This window comes from Oryx dammah, unplaced genomic scaffold (genome assembly GCF_014754425.2).
Source record: "Oryx dammah isolate SB20612 unplaced genomic scaffold, SCBI_Odam_1.1 HiC_scaffold_11203, whole genome shotgun sequence".
Classification (NCBI taxonomy): Eukaryota; Metazoa; Chordata; class Mammalia; order Artiodactyla; family Bovidae; genus Oryx; species Oryx dammah.
Genome location: NW_024080596.1, coordinates 1,653,146 through 1,679,508, shown reverse-complemented (window position 1 = coordinate 1,679,508; position 26,363 = coordinate 1,653,146).

The following is a 26,363-nucleotide window of genomic DNA, read 5'->3' as shown; positions in this document are numbered from 1 at the left end:
ATTTGATTTATTTATTTTTCTCCTCTCTGTTCTCCTTTCCCAATACTTCTTTTCTTTTCATTTTTATGAAATAGAATATATCTCAGAATGTGTACTTTTTTACTGAATAAAGGGCAACCAACTGTTTTGAAGGGGCCTCAATTCTCTGGATTTATGGTGGTAGTAGAATCATAATGTATAGAAAAGGGACATTAATTTAACCTTTGAAGTCCTCCAGAAAAACTTACCTGTAAGTTTTCACTTCACTGAAATTATCTTGGATTGGAACAGAATATTTCTTTTTATCTCCTGATGTTGATCTCTACATGGTGATCCAGTGCCTTAGCTCTGTGTCAAGGTCATTCCCATGGATCTGTATTGGCTTCCCTGCAATCTGGGGTTTTGAATCAGTCAGCGGTCTTCCCTCTGTCTTGTGGACCTGGTTGGTCTTGTAGCCACCAACGCTGATAGCAAGAGAAGTTCTCACCTTAATTGTAATCTTTTAAATTTTGTTTCAAAGTAATTGGTGCCATCATCCTCCTAGATTGGGACAGAAAAAAATGACAGCATATATTTATGCACACTACATCATTTTTCCATACCAGTAACCAACTTACTTTAAAGATTGAGAGTAAGTGAATTATCCCTTCCTACTGGAAGCATTCTCAGGAGAATTGGAGCTGAGGTTTTTCTGGCAGTGTCCACTGGATACTTTTACGGAACTCTTTGGAGTTCTCCTATTATTTATGCAAGATAACTTACTGTTTAGCTAGGAAGCTAAATCCTTCACTCCCCTGGTTGATCAGTGGTAAAGAATCTGCCTGCAATGCAGGAGACTCCAAGTTGATCCCTGGGTCAGGAATATCCCCAAAGAAGGAAATGGCTACCCACTCTAGTATTCTTGCCTGGAGAATTCCATGGAGAGAGGAGCCTGATGGTCTATAGTCCATGGGGTCATAAAGAGTCCAACACAACTGAGTGACTTTCACTTTCACTAAACCTCTGAAGGGATCTTCTGGCATGCCAGAGGTCAAGGAACCACATATAGATAACAGCTTTGACTTCTATTGGGTTTTCATGGTAAAAATCTCATGATCTTTCTGCTAAAATAAAAAAAAAAGGATAATTATTTATGATTATATATTCAATTCCAAGACAAAAATTGCACTAGCTATTTATATTATGTTTATTTTTGACATTAATGTTTATACTGTTAGTACAGAAGTCCTTTCCCACAGGAAAAAAAAAATCACCTTTTAAGATTTTGCAAAGAATCTAATTCTCTTGCAGTTTAAATGCTTAGAGAATATCAACCATACAAAAAGCTAAACAAGAAAAGAATGATAATGTCTATAGCTAAAATGAAATTGTGCACTTCCATGAATAGAATGAATTTACTGGGTTTTCAAATATACTGTTCCCTCTTTTGAAAGGAGATGAGAAGAGCAGATATATGGTTTTGTCTGTAAATTTTGGTTTAATTTTTCTCCACATAACTATTTTCATTCATATTTTTTCTACTAGTCTCACATATCTTTTAATAGTATTAATAGATAGCATGGTCAAAGGCAAGGAAGCCCCAAAGGATTACTTTGGCAAACTTGCTGATTAGACATATTAAAACAAGCTAGTGAGTAAGTAAGTAGAAGTATTTATAGTAAAACAGTTTTGTCCCAATTTATGGACTTCTTTACACCCACTCTGTCTCTTTCCACAAAGTAGTAACACAGGACATAAACTAGAAGAAGGAAAAAAAAAAAAAAAAGGAAAAGCAAACAAAGTATAGGGAATATATCTTGGTTTCATTTGTGTCAAAACAGCAATAAACTAGAAAAATATATTCAGCTAAATCTAAGGTGTTATTTGGACTTTATTTATAAAGGCTACCATCTCCAGCCTAATGTTCATTAGCTTTGTCCTTGTTGCCTAGTTACAGATTGATAATTTTTGTCTCTCTTGTTATTGATGGTTCTAATGGAGAGAGCACAACTGAGGGTCTGATGAAAACACTTTAAATCTTTATTCAGAGATGCTGTCAACATTTTTTTTTTAATATGTCTGGTACTGTTGATTATAGTGATCTGGAAAAGAAGTGATATTTTTTAAAAAATCAGTGAGAAGCAGCTCAGAGGTGGTCTGAGATGTCCTGTTCATTCTGTTATTAAGGACCTTGTTAAAATGAATTTATTTTATAAACAGGATTTGCTTTGTTAAAATGATATTGAACAGGTTACTATACTCCCTTAAATGTACCACAGATATTTGAGGTGGGGTATTTATATGACTGAATGGTTCCCTATGAGAGAAATACCAAGAACCACTTGCAGCAGAGTAAGGGAGCCCAGGAGAATTGCTGTGCCACATGGATCAGTCTCAGGTTTTATGGTAATGGGGTTACCTTTGGGGATTACCTCTGGCCAGTTATCTTGCGTGTGCCTATATATGGTCTTACTCAGGGTCCTTCCTGGTGACACACACACACCTCTAAGCCAAGATGGATTCTAGCATGAGGGCTTCTTGAGAGGTTGTTAGAACATATTATGAGATGGAATCTCTTCCCTCCTTTTGGCCCCTCCCAAATTCTCCTATTAAGTTTTCAGCAGCAACACTGTGTTTCTTACTGGGAACTCCTATTGTGAGACTACTCATGCAAACAATTATTACTGTGTTTATCCAGGGTGGGCAGTTTTGGTCACCAGTTCCCTAACAGAATTTATTACAGTGAAGATCTGTGTCCAAACTGAAGACTGATTTAGTATGTATTTGAAAAGACCTTAAAATCTGAGCTTTAACAGGAATCATCAGATTAGTGGCCCATGAATCATACCATGAGAAATAGAGCTTCAGAATCAATGTTTCTCACACTTCGCTATCAAAGAAGGTTGTGTGTGTATATATATAATGGAATATTGCTCAACCATAAAAAAAAGAATGGCATTGTGTCATTTGCAGAGGTGTGGATGGATCTAGAGACTGTCATACAGAGTGAAACAGGACAAAAAGAGAAAAACAAATATCATACATTAATGTATATATGTGAAATATAGAAAAAGGTGCAGAAGAACCTATTTGCAAAGCAGAAATAGACACACAGACATAGATAACAAATATATGGACAGTAAGAGGGGGGAAGAGAGTGGAATTAATTGGGAGAATGAGGTTGACACATATACACTATTATGTATAAAATAGATGACAAATGAGAATATACTGTTTAGCACAGGGAACTCTACTCAAGGCTTTTTGGTGACATCATTGAAAAGGAAATCCAAAGTATGCATGTATGGGCATAGTTGATTCACTTTGCTGTAAAGTAGAAACACAACCTTGTAAAGCAACTCTACTTCAATAAATTTAAAGAAAAATCTCTATGGGTAGATGATCCAAATACACAGCAAATTTTGAGAAACTGCTCTAACTCAGTAGTTTTCTACCCTGGATGAACATTAGAATCTTCTGGAAAGCTTGTATAACTGTTCATTTCCCATATACAGTTGGGGATGGGGGGCTTTAGGAAAGCAATTTTCAAACTTTGATGAACATTGGAATCATTCCAGGATTAAAAAAAAAAAAATACTGAGCCTCAGCTCCCATTCCCTTTCTGATCTAATCATTATGGTGTATGAACTTCTGCTTTCAGGACATTTTGCTGTGAAAATAGGTTTGGATACCATTACATTCCCCTTCATGAATCACAGCTTTGTTGTAGTGAAGGGGATGGCAAAATGAAGTTATGAGCCATGCCGTCAGGGTCACCCAAGATGGGTGGGTCATAGTAAAGAGTTCGACAAAATGTGGTCCATTGGAGGAGGAAAGGGTAACTCCCTCCAGTATGCTTGCCTGGAGAACCTCATGGGCAGTATGAAAAGGCAAAAAGGTATGATACTGGAAAATGAGACCCATCCCGGTGCCCCAGGCAGAAGTGGTCCAATATGTTACTGGGGAAGAGCAGAAGACAATTACTAATAGCTTTAGAAACTAGGAAGTGGCGGGGCCAAAGCTGAACTGACGATCAGTTGTGGATATGCCTGGGGGTGAAAGTAAAGTCTGATGCTGTAAGAACAATATTGCATAGGAACATGGAATGTTAGGTCCATGAATCAAGTTAAATTTGATGTGGTCAAGCAGTATATGGAAAGATAAAACATTGTTGAAGTGTTAATAATCAGAGTTGAAATGGATGGGAATGGGCGGATTTAATTGAGAGGACCATTATATCTACTACTGTGGGCGAAAATCCCTTACAAGCAATGGGGTAACACTTATAGACAACAAAAAAGTCCAAAATGCATTACTTGGATGCATAATGAAAAATGATAGAGTGATCTCAGTTCATTTTCAAGGCAAGCCACACATCATTCACAGTAATCCAAGTCTATACCACAACCACTGACACTGAAGTAGCTGACGTTGACCATTTCTATGAAGAACTACAACATCTTATAGTACTACCACCAAAAAAAAAAAAAAAAGATGTTCTTTTCATTATAGAAGATTGGAATGCATAAGTAGGGAGTCAAGAGATACCTGGAGTAATAGGCAAGCTTGAAATTTTTGAGGATAAAATGAGGTAGGGCAAAAGCTAACTGAGTTTTGCCAAAAGAACACATTGATTATAGCAAATACCCTTTCTAACAACCCAAGAGATAATTCTATGCATGGACATCACAAAATGGTCAATACCTAAATCAAACTGATTATGTCCATTGCAGTCACAGTTGGACAGGCTCTACACAGTCAGCAAAAACAAGACCTGGAGTTGACTGCAGCCCAGATTGAGAGCTCCTTATTGCAAAATTCAGTCTTAAACTGAAGAAAGTAGGGAGAACCACTAGGCCATTCACATATGACCTAAATCAAACCCTTAAGATAATACAGTGAAGGTGACAGATAGAGTCAAAGGATTAGATCTGGTAGACAGAATGCCTGAAGAACTATGAACTGAGACTTGTAACATTGTATGGGAGGCAGGAACCAAAGCCATCCCAAATAAAAAGAAATGCAAGAAAGCAAAGTTTTTGTCTAAGGAGGTTTTTCAAATAGCTGAGGAAAGAAGACAAGTGAAAGGCAAAGGATAGAGGGAAAGATAGATTCAGCTGATTTCAGAGTTCCAGAGAATAACAAGGAGATATAAGAAGGCCTTCTTAAATGAACAACACAAAGAAATACAGGAAAACAACAGAATGGGTAAAACTGGAAATCTCTTAAAGAAAATTGGAGATACAAAGGGAACTTTCATGCAAGGATGGGTGCAAAAAAGGACAGAATTGCTAAGGACCTAAAAGGAGCAGAACAGATTAAGAAGAGGTAGCAAGAATATACAGAAGAAATATATAAGAAGGGAAGGTCTTAATGACTGGGATAACCACAGTGGTGTGGTCACTCATCTAAAGCCAGTCATCACTGAGTGTAAAGTCAAGTGGGCCTTAGGAAGAGCATTACAACGAGCAGAGCTTGTGGAAGTGATGGAATTCCAGCTGAAGTACTTCAAATCTTAAAAGGTGCTGTTGTTAAAGCATTGGTCTCAATATGTCAGCAAATTTGGAAAACTCAGCAATGAGCTCAGGACTGGAAAATATAAGTTTTCATGCCAATTTCAAAGAAGGGTAATGCCAAAGCATGTTCAAACTATCATGCTACTGCAATCATTTCACATGCTAGCAAAGTAATGCTCAAAATCCTTCAAGCTAGGCTTCAACAGTATGTGAACCGAGAATTTGCAGATATACAATCTGGATTTAGAAAAGACAGAGGAATCAGAAATCAAATTGCCAACATCTGCTGGATCGTGGAGAAAGCAAGGGAATTCCAGATAAACATATATGTCTGCTTCATTGACTATGCTAAAGTCTTTGACTGTGAATTTTCCACAGTTTGTTATGATCCACACAGTCAAAGGCTTTACTGTAGTCAGAGAAGCAGAAGTGGATGTTTTTCTGGAATTCCCTTGCTTTCTCTATGATCCAATGGATGCTGGCAATTTGATCTCTGATTCCTCTGCTTTTTCTAAATTCAAGGCATCTGGAAGTTCTGTACATCTGGAATTTCTCAGTTCACATACTGTTGAAGCCTAGCCTAAATAATCTTGAACATTATTTTGCTAACATATGAAATAAATGCAATTGTTCAGTAATTTGAACATTCTTTGGTGTTGCTGTTCTTTGGAATTATAATGAAAACTGCCTTTTTCCAGCCCTGTGGCTACTGCTGAATTTTGCAAATTTGTTGACATAATGAGTGCAGCACTTTAACAGCATTATTTTTTAGGATTTGAAATAGCTCAGCTGTAATTCCATTACCTCCACTAACCTTGTTTGTAGTGTTGTTTCCTAAGGACCACTTGACTTCATACTCCAGGATGTCTGGTTTTAGGTGAATGATCATACAGTCATGGTTGTCCAGGTCATTAATACTTTTTTGTATAGTTTTGCTGTGTATACTTGCCACCTCTTCTTAATATCTTCTGTTTCTGTTAGATCTATACCGTGTCTGTCCTTTATTGTGCCCATCTTTGCATGAAATGTTCCCTTGGTACCTCTAATTTTCTTGAAGAGATCTTTAGTCCTTTCCATTCCCTTGTTTTCCTCTGTTTCTTTGCATTGTTCACTTACAAAGGCTTTTTTATTTTATTTTATTTGCTATTCTTTGGAACTCTGCATTCAAATCTTTCCTTTTCTCCTTTGCCTTTCACTTCTCTTCTTTTCTCAACTATTTGTAAGGCCTCCTCAGACAACCAGTTTGCTTTTTTGCATTTCCTGTTCTTGAGGATGATTTTGATCACTGCTTCCCATACAATGTCACAAACCTCTGTCCATGGTTCTTCAGACACTCTCTACTAGATCTAATCCCTTGAATCTATTTGTCACTTCCACTGTATAATCAGAAGGGCTTTTATTTAGGTCATATCTAAATGGCCTGGTGGTTTTCACTACTTTCTTCAATTTAAATCTGAATTTTGCAATAAGGAGTTCATGATCTGAGCCATGGTCAGCTTCCAGTCTTGTTTTTACTGATTGTACAGAGCTTCTCCATCTTCAGTTGCAAAGAACATAACCAATCTGCTTTTAGTATTGACCATCTGGTGATATCCATGTGTAGAGAAGACTCTTGTGTTGTTGGAAGATGATGTTTGCTGTGACCAGTACATTCTCTTGGCAAAACTCTGTTAGCCTTTGCCCTGTTTCATTTTGTACTCTGAGGCCAAACTTGTCTGTTACTCCAGGTATCTCTTGACCTCCTACATTTGCAGTCCAGTCTCCTGTAATGAAAAGGACACTGAATTTTTTGGTGTTAGTCCTAGAATGCCTAGGGCTTCCCTGATAGCTCAGTTGGTAAAGGATTCCACTTTCATTGCAGGAAATCCCAGTTCATTTCCTGGGTTGGGAAGATCCCCTGAAGAGAATCTACCCACTCCAGTATTCTGGTCTGGAGAATTCCATGGACTGTATAGTCCTTGGGGTCACAAAGAATCAAACACGACTGAGTGACTTTCACTTTCCTAGGATGTCTAGTTGGTCTTCATAGTACCATTCAATTTCAGTTTCTATTGATTAGATTACTGTGATATTGAATGGTTTTTTATTTTTTTATTTTTTTTAGCTATGAGGGCTACTCCATTTCTTCAAATGGATTCCTACCCACAGTAGTAGATAATATGGTCATCTGAATTAAATTCTCCCATTTCCATCTATTTTAGTTCACTGATTGCTAAAATGTCAACGTTCACTCTTACTATCTCCTATTTGAGCACTTCCAATTTACCTTGATTCATTGACCTAACATTCCAGATTCCGTTGCAATATTATTCTTACAGCATTGACTTTATTTTCACCACAGGACACATCCACAACTGGAATATGAAAGTTGGACCATAAAAAGGCTGAGGGTCAAAGCACTGATGATTTTAAATTAGGACAGGACTCTTGAGAGACCCTTGGACTGCAAATCAAACCAGTCAATCCTAAAGGAAATCAACCCTGAATATTCACTGGAAGAGCTGTTGCTGAAGCTGAAGCTCTACAATTTTGGCCAACTAATGAGACGAACTGACTCATTGGAAAAGACCTCAATGTTGGGAAAGATTGAATGGATAAGGAGAAGAAGGGCACAGAGAATGAGGTGGATAGACTTGCCGACTCCATGGACATGAATTTGGAGCAAACTCTGGAAGACAGTGGAAGACAGAGGAGTCTGGTGTGTTGTAGTTCATCAGGTCACAAAGAGTTGGACAGGACTTATTGTCTGAACACAGCAGCAAGAACAACAATCACTACATTAGAAAGCCTCAGAAGCTTTTCAAATGGGGCCAAAGAGTTTGAAAACTGCTGTGAGCAAATCCCAAATCCACAGCTAAGTGATTAGTTTAATTTGTTCTTTCTCATAATGAAAGTAAAGTCAATGATCCCTCTGAATTCTATGAAGTACTAACAGCTGAAGATATCTGAATGAAGTTTGGAACACAAAATGGGAGAAGACTTCATGTTTCGCTTCTGTTGAGGAAGACTTGATATTAACAGAATTTGTTGTTATTTACAAAAGAATCCTGTATAGTGTTTGAGTAACCAGTAGTGCTCAAGTTGCGCCCCATACAATTACATATGATTGGGGATGATTACTGGGCATTGGTAATGTCTAAAGTTTCCCAAGTGATTCTGATTTGCAGTTAAGTTCAGGAAACACTGCTAAGGATTTTTAGCTTTACTATTAATAGCTTTTTACCATTTGCCAAAATTATCTAATACATCACAAATTCTTTGAGATTATGTATTCTATAATTTTTAAGAGTATCTTATGCGCTTTCAACACTTTTTTTTTTTTAACATTGGAGCAAAGTTGCTTTAAAATGTTCTGTTAGTTTCTGTTGTACAATGAAGTGAATCATATGATGTTTACACATATATCCTCTCCCTGTTGAACTCCCTCCCACCCCATTCCCCATGCCACCCTTTTAGTTCATCACAGAGCACCAAGTTGAGCTCTCTGTGCTATATAGCAGGTTCCCAGTAGTTATTTATCTTACACATGATAGTGTATATATGTCAATCCCAATCTCCCAATTCATTCCACTTTCTGATACCCCCTTTTCATCCACATCTGTTGCCTGTTCTCTGCGTCTGCATCTCTATTTCTACCCTGCAAATACTTTCATCTATACTGTTTTTCTAGATTCCACATATATGCATTAATATGCAATATTTGTTTTTTTAATTTCTGACTTGCACATGCTTTTTAATTAATTGACTAACTCAGGACACTGAGACAATTGAATCATTTGCCTTTATATAATTCAGGATGTTTATAAAGGCTGAGGTTGATACATTCCTCCAGGAGCAAGGAATCAAGGTGTGGGTTTATTTATCTAGTAAACACTTTATACTTAGTATACATTTTGTGTGTTTATGTATACATATGTGTATATATATACTTATGTTTACATTCATATGCATGTAAACACATACACTCACTTGTAGCTTACTGTGTTCTACATTATAGGAGCTAGAAGAAGGAATAATAGAACACTTCCTGTAAACAGGTTTACAATTAAAACAAGATGAAAATCATCTCTTCAATGAGCTCTTCCAATAATTCCATTATGTTCTTCTAATAAATTAATAAAATGTATCAATCTCTGTAAGTTAAAAACCTCTTTGCCAGAGTGATACATTTTTGAGATCGCCTCTTTCTTCTTAACCATTAATCAAACTAAGACTGAAAGCTTATCTTTCTTTTAGGCAGGGAGAAAATTATGTGGTGGGGCTTCCCACATGACTCATGGGTAAAGAATCTGCCTGCCAATACAGGAGAGGTGGGTTCAAACCCTGGGTCAAGAAGATTCCTTGGAGGAGGAAATGGCAACCCACTCCAGAAATCTTGCCTGAGAAATTCCAAGGACAGAGGAGCCTGTCCGGCTACAGTCCATGGGGGTCACAAAGAGTTGGGCACAACTTGGTGACTGACCAACAATAACAACAAATTATGTGGTGCAAGAACTTGCAGCAATATAACTCTTGAAAGGGAGCTAACTCTTCTTTCACTTAAGGCAAGTTTTTCAGTGTAAGTCCTTGATTTTAGGATCACTATGAGATTTACAGATTTGTTGTCTTTTCCTATTTTGTTTCTTTGGACTAAGTGTAGCACTAGTGGTTCAGAAGCTCAATTTCTGCCATTCTAGGTTTCTGTCTAATCTTCTATATCAAGTTCCCCATTTGTAAAATGAATGGTTTGAACTCAGTAGTCCTTTGCTGTTTGCTTTAAATAAATGAAATCTTTTTTTTTTTTTTTTGGGGGGGGTGCTGGGTCTTCATTGCTTTTGCGTGGTCTTTCTCTAGTTGAAGTAAATGGGGTTACTTTTCATTGTGGTGCATGAGTTTCTCATTGTGGTGGCTTCTCTTGTTGAGGGGCACAGGCTCTAGGCATGTGGGCTCTGTATTTGCAACTCATGATCTCTAGAGAATAGGCTCAGTAGTTGTGCTGCAAGGGCTTAGTTGTTCTGAGGCTTAAGGAATTGCCCTGGTCCAGGGATCAAACCAGTGTCCTCTGCATGGACAAACAGATTCTTATCCACTGTACCACCAGGGAAGTCCTGAAATCTTATTTTTAACAAAATATCACTAAAAGTTTTAAGCTATGAAATGTTTCAAAGAGGAGTTGCTCTGACTGAGAATAGTAGGCTACCCACAGCTTTCCTTATCCAGCTGTCTCTGGGGTGTCTTCCAGAATGCTTGGTTTCAGAAAAACACAATTTGAAAAGCATCAAACTAGATTTTTCCTTAACCACCTTCAGCTCCAGCATTTTTGGTTAATTTTTGTTGGTCAGTATGAGTGATTATAGACCAATAAAGTGAAAGTGAAGTTGTTCAGTCATGTCCGACTCTTTGCGACCCCATGGACTGTAGCCTACCAGGCTCCTCTGTCCATGGGATTTTCCAAGCAATAGTACTGGAGTGGATTGCCATTTCCTTCTCCAGGGGGATCTTCCGGACCCAGGGATCGAACCCAGGTCTCCCACATTGTAGACAGACGTCTTACCATCTAAGCCACCAGGGAAGTCCCAAGGAATATCAAATAGAGGATTTATGTAGATCCCTCTGAGGTACAATATGCAGGATGCAAATACTAAGAAATATCCACCCTATATAAAGATTACAGTGCAGATCTTATGTGGAGATATGAATTTTCCTGTATTTTCCAGAAACATGACAGAAACAATCCTTTGTGTACCAAAAGAAATTATGTCATTTCAAATATAAAATGGCATCTATAGAAATGCCAGTTACCATTGATATGGAGAGAGAAAGTTGGAAATTTTGTAGAGTTTTATTTCCCTCTTTTTCACAAGTCATTTATACATACATCTTACTTTTAAAGAAAGCTCTAAACCTCCTTATAAGAGCTATTCCTTCTGCAGCTGTTGTAGATATATAACAGGCTGGAATACAGGGTTGATTGAAGACTGGGATTTAGTGCTGTGAGATTTGTTTGTGCTTTAGACTGCATGCTTTGTGGCTTTATGGAAGGATGTATTATTTCTCTGAACATTGTCCAGCAAGCTGCAGCACACTGCATTCTAATGAACTCTGTTTGGTGGGGAATAAATAGCATACTGGGACTTCCACTGAGGCCCAGTGCAAAAACACCTTGTGATGAGATTCTCAATCACAACATATCTGAGCATATACATAAACCAGTAGATTAAATCTGAAAGTTCCTAGTGGAATGAGCTGACAGCCTCCTGTGGAAGAGGCAGGAGAGCTGAGGCTAGGTTCCCAGTGTTTACTGTTGATAGTAAGAATTAATAATGGATACTCTGAGCACATATTATTTATCAGACCTGATCCTGGACCACACAAACCTATTGAGGTCACTAAAGCTATATTTTATTTAAAATCTGGAGCCAAGCCACTAGGAAAGAAAGAGGAACAAAGTAAGTTAACTGGACACTAGAAAAGATATAAATATAAAAACTTCTTTTTTGGGATAGAATTTTTCTAAGCCAGAAGTATTGGCAATTTTTTCTTTCCATGGGCATAAGTGGGAGAATATAAATTGTCTCTGGTTTAGGAAGATGATGATTAGACCAATAAGTGACTAAATATTAGACGTGATATCATCAGAAGATTATATAAATTTCTAAATAAATTGTTACCTAAATTTCAGGGCTTCTTTACTGGAAGTACGAGTAAGTAATTTTACTTCAAAGAGAGAAAAAGTGTTCCAAAATTCCAAAATGACTGTTTCATGTGGTCCCTGATGTGGAAGATCTTTTAGCATGAGTGGGGGGGTGCACGGTTCAAGTTAATTCCTTTCCCTACTTCCTTTCCTCCTTTCCAAATATAAATATAGCTCTTTCCTCAGTGCTTCCTTTGTATTTTATTTATATCCTTTATCTATCACTCCTGGAGAAGGAAGTGGCAACCCACTCCAGTATTCTTGCCTGGAGAATTCCATGGACAGAGGAACCTAGTGGTCTACAGTCCACAGAGTCGCAAAGAATCAAAAATGACTGGAGTGACTAACACTTACTTATCTATCATAAGAGTGCTGGAGACTTGCAAGTAGGTCCATACTTTTTGTTTGTCTAGGTATCCTACAAACATTCAATCATATAGCTTTTCATGTAATAAATCCATGTTGAATAAATGCAAAAATAATGAAAAAATGAAAATATGAAAAAGTGCTTGTCATGTATGAGTAAACAGAACATTCTTATAGATATGACTCTAATAAAATTTATTTTGAAAGAAAGTCCTCATTCTTATATCATAAAATCTCAGAATTGTAAATGCCTCTGGGAGAAACAACTCATTATATATATACCTATTTCTTTTTAGGCCATTGGGTATGACTTGGGTGATACACATTTTAGGCTTTTGTATATAGGCATTGCTTATGTGACACAAGATAATTTTTTGAATATCCTGTACCTGTAAACATTGCAGAGATGATATTTTCTTGATTTTCATGGAAGATATAGAGTCTTAGAAAGTTTGTATCTTGCTCAAGGTCATTCAGATGATGGTTGCAGTAACCAGTATTATAACTCAGTTCTACTGATTTCCAAAGATAATTTTATTTCCCTCTAAGGGTTATTAAATGATGATAATACTCTAATGTCATAAATAAGATAACTGATCAGAGAAAAGACCAATACATTGTACAATATATGAAATAATGAAGGTTAAAACTATTTCACATATTTCACCTTTGTTTGTTGTAGTCTATCTTACACCTTCTTGCTATCACTTAATAAGAGTCCAGTGGCTTTCAAAATGGTAAAAATCAATGATAGGGAAAGTTATCAATACATATTCCTTTCTTCCTCCCATCACATACCCAATGATAACTAAATAAAAACAAGCATTAGTTTATTCAATGTACTTAGGTAATTGTGTCTTAAAAGTTATGTGTAAACTAAGATAAATGTGCACTTTACTTGGTCTTGCATGCTAAGTTGCTTCAGTCATGGCTGATTCTTTATGACCCCATGGACTGTAGTCCTCCAGGCTCCTCTTTCTATGGGGTTCTTCAGGCAAAAATACTGGAGTGAGTTGCCATGCCCTCCTCCAGGGGATTTTCATAATCCAGGGATTGAACCCACATCTCTACCATCGCCTGTACTGGTAGGTGGGTCCTGTACTATTAGCACCATCCAGGAAGCCATTACATGGTCTTAATTAAGGGGTATTCAGCTGATTCTACACGGGCACTGTCACTCTCTAGTTGATCCAATTTCTTAAACAGTTTATTCAGGGCCAACTCTGGATAAGGATCCATGAGTTGTGTTGTTGTCATTGTTTGTTTGTTTTAAGTTCTTTCCCAGATCAAATATCAATTCCCCATATAGGCATTTCAACCCTTATGAATTACACTGTAGTGTGAGTCATTGCTACAAATTTTATTGGTGATATAAGAAGACAGATGTCATATTATGCATGACTGAGTGCAAGGGAACCCAAGACAGAGTAAGAAGAGTTATGACAATAAGACTGGTAAAGCTAAGGATATGATGTGTCATTTTCCCAAGATGCTATGTATGAGGACTTAAATATTTGGTGGTGGACCTGGTGTAGCAGTGTGCACATTCAGTGAACATGGTAGATAGGGATGAAGAATAAAGCTATGTATTTAAATTCTATCATATTCTCAAGAAATTCAGAGGCAGCCCTAGAATGCAGAGAAAAAAAAGTATGGCTTAGCACACCTGCGTGCGTGCTAAGTCGTTTCAGTCGTGTCTGTCTCTTTGAGACACTATGGACTGTGTCCTACCAGGCTCCTCAGATCACAGGATTCTCCAGGCAGGAATATTGGAGGGAGGTGCCATGCCCCTCTCCAGGGGATCTTCCTGACCCAGGGATTGAACCTAAGGCTCCTGCATTGCAGGCAGATTCTTTACCACTGAGCCACTGGGGAACATAAGAATGAATATTATAACAGATCTGCTCAATGATGGAATATATTTCTGTGTGAAATGTTGAGCTCTCATTCACGGAAAACGTTATAGCAAGTGTTGGATGACTATGTCTTTGTAACGTGTGACATCAAAGAGATGGTGCTCAAGTATTCTTGCACAAGTGAGGATCTAAGCTGAATGACCTCTATGACCCTTTTCCACTCTCAGAGATGAGCTACAGCCCAGATTACACAGAGAGGTGCTTGAGAGAGACAGCTTTAGATTCCATTTGACATCCAAAGTAGCTCCACTATGAACTAGTCATTATTCAATAAATCAGGATTTCAAGTAAAGAGAAAATATGGCACTAGAGGATAAAGCAAAGGTATTTAAAAAATTCCAGCTATGCTTCCCAAATCAGGAATATATTTTTCAGTGTAGCACTGGGTTTGCTACAAGAAGTTATTAACTTTTTGTCAACATCATCAACATGTCCCATCTTTTGATTGGTCACTATAATGAATTTTTAAAGTGTATGGCCCATTTCCTTGTTGAAATTAAAAAAAAAAAAGCTAACATTATTGGTGAAAATTATGCTTTCTTTGGCTTAATTATAAAGACCTATGGGCATCCCTGGTGACTCACTGGTGAAGAAACTGCCTGCCATGCAGAAGATGCAGGAGTGCCAGTTGGTTCCCTGAGTCAGGAAGATCCCCTGGAGGAGGGTGTGGCAACCCACTCCAGTATTGTTGCCTGGAGAATCCCATGGAAAGAGGAGCCTGGTGGGTTATTGTTCACCCATGGGGTCACGAAATATTGGCCATAACTGAAATGACAGAGCACGCATGAAGATCTATAATTTGAATGTGGAAAAATTACTCTTGAAAAAATGTTCTTAGGTTTATACATTTATTCCATTTATAATTTATTTGCTGGTATAAATAATATATTACTTATTGCAACTTTATTTCTGGAAAAATTTAGCATTCTTGGGCCTTCCCTGGTGATTCTAGTGGTTGAGACTCTACACTTTCATCACAAGGGGCAAGGATTTGATCCCTGTTCAGGGATTTAAGATCCCATATGCTACCCAGTGTGGCCAAAAAAAAAATTTTGTTTGCACTTTCAGTGTGTTGCAGGAATAGAAAAGTAATTGCTTTATGTAAAACATTATTAAATAATACAATTATTCAATAAGCACTCCTTTTAAAATTTATTTTATGCATTGCATTCTGTTTTAGGTTCTATGGTATAAACCTTAAGTATGAAAAAGCACCAGAAAACTTACAGTCTAGATGTGACAACAAAAATAACACAGACCAATTCAGTTGTGGCTAACTCTTCGCAACTCTGTGGACTGTAGCCCACCAGGCTCCTCTAAACATGGGATTCTCCAGGAAAGAATACTAGAATGGGTTGCCATGCCCTCCTCCAGAGTATCTTCCCAACCCACAGATCGAACCTCGCATCTCCTGAGTCTTCTGCATTGGCAGGTAGGTTCTTTACTAGTGCCACCGGGGAAGCCCCAGAGAACAAATAGTGTGAAGCTAATAGGCACATAACAACACATACTATTTATCTTTTCTTTCTGAAGGCTATTTCTGTTGTTTTTTCACCCTGGAAAACTCTTAGCCCTTGTGGTCACATTGCTTAGTATTGTCTGGCTCTCCAGCTATTGGTAGGCTACAGTTCATTGGGTTGCAAAGAATCAGACACGACGGAAATGACTTAGCACACATGCATAACAGCCTGAAAAACAAATCTCAAATTTTTGTTCCAGTTTCACATTCTTTTTTGTTATTGTATATTTCTTTATTCATTCCTCCCTTTGCCCTTAAAAGTATGTTATGAAATGTTTTAAAAATACTGGAGAGAAGAGGGAATAATTAGACTCCTACACAGGTAAATCTCAAAAATATAGCAGTCAGTGAATATAGTAAGTTGGAAAATAATACATTGTGCATGATATATAAAACTTGAAACCTGCAAAACAACACAATATAATGTTTATCAGTATTGAATGTTAATATTTTAGCATATTAACTCAATATAAAAATAAACTAAAAGGTTACAGGACAATTGAAACCCTTTATGTTTCCTCCCTCTCTGTTGAGAAAGATTTTTATTATTATTTTGGAGTTTATATTTCTATCATGTTTTTATGATATTTCTGTATAGTTAGATATCAACTCTGAATATTCACTAGAAAGATTGATGCTGAAGCTGAAGCTCCAATACTTTGGCCACATGATGCAAAGAGCCAACTCATTGGAAAAGACCCTGATCTTGTGAAAGACTGAGGTCAGTAGGAGGAGATGACAGCCAATGAGATGGTTGGATGACATCCCTGACTCAATGGATATAAGTTTGAGCAAACTCTAGGAGATAGTGAAGGACAGGGAAACCTGGTGTGTTGCAGTCCATGGGGTCACAAATAATTGGATACAACTGAACAACTACAACAAACATCAATATAAAATATATAGCATGGTTCTCTATGTTTTCATACTGCAAATTGGCATCTTATAAGATATCTTATGTATATTATCACTATTTTTGATATTTTTTCATGTTAATACATGTAATGCTAATGTATTCATTTTAATGAATATCCTTTGATAATGTTGTTCAAATGTAACTGCTTGTGATTGTCTTATTGATATAATCAAGATTTATTTCTCCTAATATTTTGAAATTGAAACACTGTTAATATCGGCATTCTTATTCATACCTCTTGGGCACCCTTGTAAGAGCTTTAGACATTAGCAACACAATGGACTTAGCAAGTGTGTAGGATAATATACCTCAGGTTTTAGGTATTCACACTCAGTACTTCAAGTACTGTAGTCATATTTTCAAATTAGGAGTAAGGACCGTGCTGCAGAGGTTTTCAATATCCCCAGTGATGCCTTCACATATGGTAAGGGATGACTCAATGAACATGGGTTTGGGTAGACTCTGGCAGTTGGTGATGGACAGAGAGGCCTGGCATGCTGCTGTTCATGGGGTCGCAAAGAGTTGGACACTACTGAGGGACTGAACTGAAACTGAAGGGATGTCTGATACTCACTACCTAAATGATGTTTATTTTCATGACCTCAAGTACTGTCTATATGCTAACATCATCTAATTAGATAGTCAAAGTCAAACTCCTGAGACCTAAACAGTTCCTCTGCTCTCCCTCCCACCCTCTCCTTGCTCTACCCTCGCCTGCCGTCCCTCTTTTCTTGCTCATTCCTTCCTTCCAAAAGAAAGTATTTACTAAAACTCTAATCAGAACCATCAACATTAAATACCTAAAATGGAGTTAATCACTCTGGCTCTACAAAATTTACTTTCCAAGTTTATTACCAAACCTGCTTCTTTTTTCCTTTGTCCTCTATTTTGATTCTACTTTTGTCCTGTCCTTTTTTTCCACTGAAGCTGAAATAGTCTTTTTTTAAAGACATTTACTCAGTGTAATGATCAGACTGTTATATTGAAGTAGTCTTTTTGATTTGAAAATTTGATTAATTCACTCCTCTATTCAATAGCTCACTATTGCTTTCATGACCCAAAGATTAGTGTAACAGGTACATTTTTCTCTTCAGCTACCAGTACTTTGTACTTTCAATTTATGAATGAAACCACTAGTCTCCATGTTCAGTTTACAGATAAAACCACATTATCAGCTACTTACAATTTGATATGCATTATTTCATCATGAGTATTTTTGCTGCCTAGAATCTTTCTCTTCCCTTATTGAACAGGCTAATTCCTCCCAGTCCTTTAGAGTTAATTTTTCTCGAGAGGTCTTCTTTCATCTCTGAGTTAGGATCCAGTGGCTTTGTTTTCTCCCAGTTTTATTGTGATATATTTGAATACATGCTTGCATGCTTAATTGTTTAGTAGCATCCAATTCTTTGCTACCCAATTCTTTGCTACCACCAGGCTCCTCTGTCTGGATTTTTCAGACAAGAATAATTTGGGTGGGTTGCCATTTCCTGGAGTGGGTTGCCATTTCCTTCTCCAGGGGATATTCCTGACCCAAGGATCATACAGCATTGTAAAAGTTTAAATGTACAATATAATGATTTGACTTATATCATTCACGGAATGATTATCAAAATAGGTTTAACAAATATTCATCATGTCATATAGGTACAACATTAGAGGGATAATATTTTTTCCTTATGATAAGAACTCTTAGGATTCACTCTCAACTTTCATATAAAACTTACAACAGAGTTCATTATCACATTGTATATTATATCCCTAGTGATGACATATTTTATAACTGGAAGTTCTTATTTTTTTGTTACATTTACCTAATTTCCCATTTCTAGAATGTAGACCCTCCAGTCATTTCATTTTGATTCCCTGTGGTGTTTTTTGAGCATTTCTTTCATATCACAGATCATGATAGTGAAAAAGTTAATTACTCAGTCATATCCTGCTGTTTGCGACAGCAGGGACCCCCCACTGTCCATGGAATTCTCCAGGCAAGAATGCTGGATCAGGTATACATTACCTTCTTCAGGGGATCTTCTGAACTCAGGGATAATACTCAGGTTTCCTGCATTGTAGGTAGATCCTTTACTGTCTGATAAACCAGATCATACTTAAACCGGGAATTTGATTATTTGCCTGCCTCAGTAACTCAGGGCTCCTTGAAGACAGGACTAGAAACTTACAGCACTAGCTTCCAGGCTCTTACAACTGAGGTGACACTTCAGTTCAGTTCAGTCGCTCTGTCGTGTTCAACGCTTTGATACCCCATGAATTGCAGCACTCCAGGCCTCCCTGTCCATCACCAACTCCTGGAGTTCACTCAAACTCATGTCCATTGAGTTGGTGATGCCATCTAGCCACCTTGTCTTCTGTCGTCCCCTCTCCTGATGCCACCAATCCCTCCCAGCATCAGAGTCTTTTCCAATGAGTCAAAATTTCCCATGAGGTGGCCAAAGTACTGCAGTTTCAGCTTTAGCATTAGTCCTTCCAAAGAAAACCCAGGACTGATCTCCTTTAGAATGGACTGGTTGGAACTTCTTGCAGTCCAAGGGACTCTCAAGAGTCTTCTCCAACACCACAGTTCAAAAGCATCAATTCTTTGATGCTCAGCTTTCTTAACAGTCCAACCCTCACATCTATACATGACCACTGGAAAAACCATGGCCTTGACTAAACAGACCTTGGTTGACAAAGTAATGTCTCTGCTTTTCAATATGCTATCTAGGTTGGTCATAACTTTCCTACCAAGGAGTAATCGTCTTTTAATTTCATGGCTGCAATCACCATCTGGAGTGATTTTGGAGCCCCCCAAAATAAAGTCAGCCACTGTTTCAACTGTCTCCCCATCTATTTCCCATGAAGTGATGAGACCAGATACTATATTTTCTTTTTCTGAATGTAGAGCTTTAAGTCAACTTTTTTGCTCTCCTCTTTCACTTTCATCAAGAGGTTTTTAGTTCTTATTCACGTTCTGCCATAAAGGTGGTGTCATCTGCATATCTGAGGTTATTGATATTTCTCCTGGCAATCTTGATTCCAGCTTGTGCTTCTTCCAGTCCAGCGTTTTTCATGATGTACTCTGTATATAAGTTAAATAAGCAGGGTGACAATATACAGCCTTGACATACTCCTTTTTCTATTTGGAACCAGTCTGTTGTTCCATGTCCAGTTCTAACTGTTGCTTCCTGACCTGCATATAGGTTTCTCAAGAGGCAGGTCTGGTATACTCATGTTTTCAGAATTTTCCACAGTTTATTGTGATCCACACAATCAAAGGCTTTGGCATAGTCAATAAAGCAGAAATAGATGTTTTTCTGGAAGTCTCTTGCTTTTTTGATGATCCAGCAGATGTTAGCAATTTGATCTCTAGTTCCTCTGCCTTTTCTAAAACCAGCTTGAACATCTGGAAGTTCACAGTTCATGTATTGCTGAAGCCTGGTTTGGAAAATTTTGAGCATTACTTTACTAACCTGTGAGATGAGTGCAATTGTGCGGTAGTTTGAGCATTCTTTGGCATTGCCTCTCTTTGGGATTGGAATGAAAACTGACCCAGACTAGTTTTCATTAGAATGAAAACTGATTTGGAATGAAAACTGTCTTGTGGCCACTGCTGAGTTTTCCAAATTTGCTGGCATATTGAGTGCAACACTTTTACAGCATCATCTTTCAGAATTTGAAATAGCTCAACTGGAATTCCATCACCTCCACTGGCTTTGTTCATAGTGATGCTTTTCTAAGGCCTACTTGACTTCACATTCCAGGATGTCTGGCTCTAGGTGAATGATCACACCATCGTGAATATCTTGGTCGTGAAGATCTTTTTTGTACAGTTCTTCTGTGTAATCTTGTCACGTCTTCTTAATATCTTCTGCTTCTGTTAGGTCCATACCATTTCTGTCCTTTATCGAGCCCATCTTTGCATGACATATTCCCTTGGTATCTCTATTTTTCTTGAAGAGATCTCTAGTCTTTCCCATTCTGTTGTTTTCCTCTATTTCTTTGCATTGATCACTGAGGAAGGCTTTCTCATCTCTCCTTGCTATTCTTTGGAACTCTGCATTCAGATGCTTATATCTTTCCTTTTCTCCTTTGCTTTTTGCTTCTCTTCTTTTACAGCTATTTGTAAGGCATCTCCAGACAGCCATTTTGCTTTTTTGCATTTCTTTTCCATGGGGATGGTCTTGATCCCTATCTCCTGTATAATGTCAGAAACCTCCATGCATAGTTCTTCAGGCACTCTATTTATCAGATTTAGTCCTTTAAATCTATTTCTCACTTCCACTGTATAACCATAAGGGATTTGATTTAGGTCATACCTGAATAGTCTAGTGGTTTTCCATACTTTCTTCAATTTGAGTCTGAATTTGGCAATAAGGAGCTCATGATCGGAGCCACAGTCAGCTCCGGTCTTGTTTTTGCTGACTGTATAGAGCTTCTCCATCTTTGGCTGCAAAGAATATAATCATTCTGATTTCGCTGTTGACCATCTTGTGATGTCTATGTGTAGAGTCTTCTCTTGTGTTGTTGGAAGAGGGTGTTTGCTATGACCAGTGCATTTTCTTGGTGAAAATCTATTAGCCTTTGCCCTGGTTCATTCAGTATTCCAGGGCCAAATTTCCCAGTTACCCCAGGTGTTTCTTGACTTCCTACTTTTGCATTCCAGTCCCCTATAATGAAAAGGATATCTTTTTTTCTGTGTTAGTTCTAAAAGGTCTTGTAGGTCTTCATAAAACCGTTCAACTTCAGCTTCTTCAGCATTACTGGTTGGAGCATAGACTTGGATTACTGTGATATTGAATGGTTTGCCTTGGAAACGAACCGAGATCATTCTGTGGTTTTTGAGATTGCATCCAAGTACTGCATTTTGGACTCTTGTTGACCATGATGGCTACTCCATTTCTTGTAAGGGATCCTGCCCAAAGTAGTAGATATAATGGTCATGTGAGTTAAATTCACCCATTCCAGTCCATTTTAGTTTGGCAATTCCTAGAATGTCGATGTTCACTCTTACCATCTCCTGTTTGACTACTTCCAATTTGCCTTGATTTATGTACCCTACATTCCAGGTTCCTATGCAATATTATTCCTTACAGCATCGGACCTTTCTTCTGTCACCAGTCACATCCACAACTGGGTATTGTTTTTGCTTTGGCTCCATTCCTTCATTCTTTCTAGAGTTATTTCTCCACTGATCTCCAGTAGCATATTGGGCACCTACTGACCTGGGGAGTTCCTCTTTCAGTATCCTGTCATTTGCCTTTTCATACTGTTCATGGGGTTCTCAAGGCAAGAATATTGAAGTGGTTTGCCATGCCCTTCTCCAGTGGACCACATTCTGTCAGACCTTTCCACCATGACCCACCCGTCTTGGGTGGCCCCACATGGCATGGCGTAGTTTCATTGAGTTAGACAAGGCTGTGGTCCTAGTGTGATTAGATTGACTAGTTTTCTGTGACTATGGTTTGTGTGTCTGCCCTCTGATGCCTCTCATAACATCTACCATCTTACTTGGGTTTCTCTTACCTTGGATGTGGGGTATCTCTTCACGGCTGTTCCAGCAAAGTGCAGCCACTGCTCCTTACCTTGGACGAGGGGTATCTCCTCACATCGCCCCTCCTGACCTTGAACATGGAGTAGCTCCTCTCGGCCCTCCTGCACCCGCACAGCCACAGTTCCTTGGACTTGGGGTTTGTTCCTCTCAGCTGCCACCCCAACCTCTGCAGTGTGGGGTAGCTCCTCCCGGCTGTCACCCCTGACCTCAGACGTGGGGTAGCTCCTCTGGCCCCTGAGAACATACATATCGAAATGCTTCCTCAAATTCATATGGTTAGATCTTGGCCTGAAATTCAAGCCTACTTATTTCCAGAGCAGACATTTCTCTATCATCAAAGAAAATGTCATTTTTCAAAAGTAATATGGAAATAGATCAGTGTCATATGATATTAGGGTTACCAAGGAAACCTTTCTGGTCTAAAAATGTCATTTTTCTTTACTGAATGATTCCTAAAATTCCAATAGTAGAAATATTAAAAATAGTAAATTTTTGAAATGCAAATATTTTAAAAAGATAGAATAGTAATTTTTATTCACCCTATAGTATACATAATTGTACTGAAGTGAAAATGATGATATAAGAACCTTTCCCAGTAGCAAATAAAGAGACAAACTAGAGGACCTAAGTATTAGGAACTTGAAAGAACAGGCAAAGTTGCTAGAGATGTTCTGAAAGTATCCTCTATTTGCCTCATCTTGGGCAGGTACCTTTTGGAACCACATTTACATGAGTGGTTAGTCACTCAGTTGTGTCTGACTCTTTGTGACACCATGGACAGTAGCCAGCCAAGCCCCTCTGTCCATGGGATACTCCAGGCAAGAATACTGGAGTGGGTAGCCTATCCCTTCTCCAAAGGATCTTTCTGACCTAGAAATTGAACCAGGGTCTCCTGCATTGCAGGCAGATTCTTTACCAGCTGAGCTACCAGGGAAGTCCATTTACAGATGTACTTCCTCAATTTCTCTATCTGTTCTTTGACATCCACATTCAAAAGACCTACTAATACACTTGACCTTTTCCTCTAAGAATAACTACAATATTCAAAATAAATATTCTCCACATCTAGTATAGTAATAGAGATAAAGTTATAAAAACAACTTAGGTAAATTAAATAATTAACATAGAATTCTGCTTGGTGGCTACCTTTAATGAGAAGAAGATGATTAAAGGAAAGGACTTGCCATGGTGAGAGAGAAGGCTTCTTTTGCTCTTTCTTCTTCTTATGCTTCTTCTTTTTCTTTCTCTTCTTCCTCATCTTTTTCTTCATTTTAAAGTGAGGATTATGTATTTACAGTGTGTTGACCTTCACTTTTGTGTTTTTATATATATGGGTTTTATTTTAAAATGAAAAATATTTATGCAAAAGAATAAATACATATAAAAGGCAGATATTTTTCCAAGGACAAAAAAAATACAAGAAAAATTTATCAGCCCAATATAAAGATTAGGAAACTGATACGTAGAATGGGAAGGGTTTTTTTTTTTTTTTTTTAAAGGTAATGATAGGATGAGACTGAGATTTTTTTGAGCTCTAGCTAACTGAGCACTTTTCTCTCTCTTTCTCTCTCTATTCTCTCACTTTTTCTCCCATGAGAGAGGGATTCTGTTAAGCAGGGGTTATTCCTTCAATACTTATATTAAGCAGTTATTATTTTTATAGCCCCATTTTTACATGAAGAAAATTTAAGATGAAATTGAGCAACTTGTGCAAGATGGGAAAAAAGAAAGCAGTTCCTGACAGTTGGAACCTGGTACCATCAGCTATTTTTTGGTGCTCACCTGTAGAACATAAACAATTTAATTGACCATAATGGTAGATAAGGGTACTCTGTGATCAAAACCAGAATACTTTGTAATCAGGTCTGAACATACACACAAATCTTGGACATTGTCCAAATCACAAAATGATCAAACACATCACTTTCTGGCTGTTACTGTCACTAGCTGACTGTTACTTCTTTAACAATTGTAATTTTATCCTCAGCCTACTTTTCCTTCCTTCTAGATAGGAGTTATTATGAGAAATAGTCATGTAATTGACCATATTTCAAAACATCATAAAGCCAGAGCAAAGCCTTGTTTCCTTTTCAGTTCAGTTCAGTCACTAAGTCGTGTCTGGCTCTTTGCAACCCCATAGATTACAGCATGCCAGGCCTCCCTGTCCATCACCAGCTCCCAGCATTTACTCAAACTCAAGTCCATTGAGTCAGTGATGCCATCCAACCATCTCATCCTCTGTCGTCCCCTTTTCCTATCGCCTTCTATCTTTCCCAGTATCAGGCTCTTTTCCAATGAGTCAGTTCTTCTCATCAGGTGGCCAAAGTATGGAGTTTCAACTACAGCATCAGTCCTTCCAATAAATATTCAAGACTGATTCCCTTTAGGATGGCCTGGTTGGATCTCATTGCTGTCCAAGGGACTCTCAAGTGTCTTATCCAACACCACAGTTCAAAAGCATCAATTCTTCAGCAGTCAGCTTCCTTTATATTCCAACTTTCACATCCATGCAGGACTACTGGAAAAACCATAGCTTTGACAAGATGGACCATTGTTTGCAAAGTAATGTCTCTCCTCAAAACTAACTCACACAATTCCAAAACATATCTTTCTTTTCCAGTACTGTCTTTCTGGGAAGCCCCATGGGATATGTTCATCCTCATTGCAGCACAGCCAGCTTATTCTACTATAGGTGTGTTCCTAGTTGTCTTTGGTTGAAAGGTATTGACTGAGTCATGTGTCTATGCTTACTTTGGAGGTAATTTGCAATTAATAAAGGGGTTCTGTACCCTATTTAGAAGTAGAGAAGCAAGGATAACAGGGAAGATTTTGAGGTAGATATGAAGAAATTTGAAAATATGACAGACTTCCTAGACTGCCAAGTGTCAATGTTTCCTGAATCCTCACTATCTTCTGTTATTTGCTTCCTTGTGCTGTGGCAGACATATAATGTTTAAGACCCATGGTACATGACAATTTCAATATCTCAAGAAAATCCTGGACTTTTTATTTTTTTTAACAGGCTTAGTAATGAATTTAAAATATATTGCTTTAGTGATGTATTTTTGCATTTTTTAGGGTACAATGGCAATTTACTGAAGTCAGATGTGTTCTCATTGAATACAGTGTTGTTTGTAATTACATAGAACAGCTTTCCTTTTCTCCCTTTCTCATTTCTTTGTTCTGAAAATCTTCTGAATATCAATTTGTAAGCTCTTGTTTACAGTTACCTGCTGTGTGCTTAAGACATCCCACGAGTTCATTGATGCATTAGATCTTTGAGATAAGGAGGAATAATGAGGATGAGCAACATGAGATAAATGTAAGTCTGAAAATGATGAAAGAATCATAGAGATTCAAGATATGATGGCTCTCAGCTAAGGGTCTCTTACGCTTAGTGTCACTGTGACTAGACAATAATTTTGATAGTAGGGTCAGGAAACAATTTGAGAAATATTTGAGAAGTGAATTAAAATGGATATTAAAAACTCTTTAAAAGTGTAACCAACCTGGTGTAAAGAAGAGAAACATGGAAAAGGAACTAAGATGATACATAGAAAAGAGAAGAAAGGTAGGAATTGCTGACATTTAAAAACATTTTATAATAATAGCCTGCTCGAGCTAAACCTTATCATTAGTTGACATTCTTCCCTTGAATAAGTGGATTCTATATTCCCTCTCTCTGAACTTGGCTGTGGTTTTTGTGACTGTTCCAAAGTATAGATGTTAGTGAAAACGATGACACATGATAGGTTAGAAAAAACCATGCAGCATCTGCTGATTTATCTTGAATAGTCACTCTGGGAGCTTTCAACAAACACTTAAGGATCTCTACTATTCTGAGGAAGCCACAGAGAAGTTTACAAGGATAGACAACAGAGACCCAGAAACATAGCCTACTGTTTGAGCCCCAGCTGTTTCAGACTGCCCAGCCTAGGCGTTAGAGCATGGGAA